The 2,343-nt window shown below is 42.0% G+C and overlaps 1 pseudogene; it reads right to left on the bottom strand.

Annotated features, from left to right (window-relative positions):
* Window positions 1-791: 791 nt before the first annotated feature.
* Window positions 792-1,110, bottom strand: LOC124503287 (ragulator complex protein LAMTOR5-like; annotated as a pseudogene).
* Window positions 1,111-2,343: the final 1,233 nt, after the last annotated feature.

The raw sequence follows: 2,343 nt of genomic DNA, 5'->3' as shown, positions 1-2,343 counted from the left end.
TCACAGGCAGTCAGGTTATTCTCAGTAACTCTCTCTAATTGCCTTTGGAGGGTAGTGTCCAAACTCTCTGTTGCAGATTAGAGGCTCTGTCCTAACTCCCCACTTCTCTCCAAATGCAGATAAGTCTACTCAGCGAAGGGAATCTATGATCTTCAACATAGCCAGGCTTCTACTTCTTCATGTACAGAGAACACGTCATGCTCTATCCCTAAATTTCTGTCCGCCCTAATTGGCCTGCCTTTCATATTGGTAGGCCATGGCACTTACCATGTTGAGTTCTGCAGAATGTTAGTCTTGAAAGATGTTATCTGGGCCTGTTAAAAAAGACTTGGCCAAAGAAACTTGAGAAACTGATGGAGATTATTAAAGCACACTATCATACTAGAGTCTCTGAGATATCCTATTATAAAAAAGAAAGTGATTTTGCTAGTTTAACCAGTCATTTCCCAAACATAGCTGAACTCGGAATACAGTTTTTGGAAATACCTCTCAGTGTGTTTCACGGGTCAACAGTCTAGACAACTTATTTTTTTTCCTCCAACCAGATTTATTGAACACAACAAAACTCTGTGTACAAAATGACCTAGATCTGCTCCTTCAAAAACATGATCCTTTCTTACTAATATTTTGATAAGTCAGTCCATTGAGTGTCAAAATGCAGCTTACTCTATAATTAATAGCGAAGTGTCCAATGCACACTAAATAATTGGCCTAACCACTGGAACTTTAATAGTTCTGCAAGTTAATTAGCATCGGTAGGCTTGAGCCCCTATGACAGGCTGCTGGAGAACTCATGTCGAGGCCATTTTGCGCACTGCCACTGTGATGCGATCGTGTTTCTGGGTCATCATGTTCCCATTATCTGATTCTAGATACACCATAGGGATATCAGTGGGGTCTGAGGTTAGCTGAGCTGCTGGATAGGCTGGAACTGATATCACCCCAGCATGTCCTCTGACTGGGTCCCCTGGCCAGATTAAGTTCTTGTGAATCTGTGTGTAAGACTCCAACAATGGATAGATTCTACACTGTGTCCTCCAAGTGCTGCTTCAAGGTCTCCTCGATCCCAGTTGCTGTCTGCCCAGCCCCAGATCCCGCAACACATCGCATCCTTTTCCACCCCAGGCCCAGATATAGATAGATAGATAGATAGATAGATAGATAGATAGATAGAGGCACCTGAGTGGCTCAGTCAGTTGAGTGTCTGACTTCGGCTTAGGTCATGATCTCACAATTTGTGGGTCCAAGCCCCGCGTCAGGCTCCGTGCTGACAGCTCAGAGCCCGGAGCCTACTTCAAATTCTGTGTCTCCCTCTCTCTCTCTGCCCCTCCCCTGTGCGTGCTCTCTCTCTCTCTCCCTCTCTCTCTCTCTCTCTCTCTCTCTCTCTCTCAAAAATAAATAATAAAATGATAAAAAAATGTATATGTATTGTGTAATGTATTATGCAAATGTATAAAATTCGGTAAGTTCTTTTGTTTTACTTACGGCACACGTTCACCTCCCTTAGCAAAGTGTTCTACAACGTCGGCCAAGTTACTGATCATTTTCAAATTAGTCAAGATTCCTTAGGTTATAATTTACAGAAACCAAATTCAGATTAGTTTAAGCAAATGGAGATTATAGCTCGAATAATTGGCAAGCACAGTGGTAATGATAGTCTTCATTGTAACTCGGTGGTTCTCAATAGAGGGTGATTTTGCCCTTCCTCATCCCTCTCCCCAGGAGAAATTGGGCAAAGTCTGAAGGCATCCTTGTCCCAACTGCAGGAAAGTGGGTGCTTCTGGCATCTAGTGCCAGGTAGAGGTCAGCACAAGAGGCTGAGACTCTTCCCCCAATGAGGAAATATTTAGCCCAAAATGTCAGTGGTGCCAAAATTGAGAAACTCTGAGTATAGTTAGGTCCAGACACTCCAAGTCATTAGGAATTCTTTAGTATTCTCCCCTCATGTCTTCGATCAAAGCTGGGTTTTCTCTTTGTCTGAATAGCAGGAAATATGGCTGCTGTCTACATCACATTCACTTACGTCCAATTCTATGACCTGATTAGAAGAAAAGTCTTCCTTAGTTTCAGGAAAATTTCAATCAGAATCAGTTTCAATCAGAAAAATACCAGAGAATTCATTGGATTGGTCCAAGTTCGATTGATCTTGTGATCATTACAAAATCACTCCTGTAGATGTTACAATGTTCCCAGCATGGGCCATGTCCCCATCTTCAAGGTGAGGGGTGGCAAAACTCTATTAGTCAGACAAAAGCAACATTTATCACACTTTCTTGGAATTCACTTGCTTATTTTAAAATAGAAACAATAATTTATCTCATAAACTATTGTGAGGCTTCTTTT

This window comes from Lynx rufus, unplaced genomic scaffold (genome assembly GCF_022079265.1).
Source record: "Lynx rufus isolate CCGP_SWC_20201006 ecotype Redwood Valley unplaced genomic scaffold, mLynRuf1.p SCAF_8, whole genome shotgun sequence".
Classification (NCBI taxonomy): Eukaryota; Metazoa; Chordata; class Mammalia; order Carnivora; family Felidae; genus Lynx; species Lynx rufus.
The sequence above is the reverse complement of the archived record's forward strand: the minus strand, read 5'-3'. Positions and strand labels throughout refer to the sequence as shown.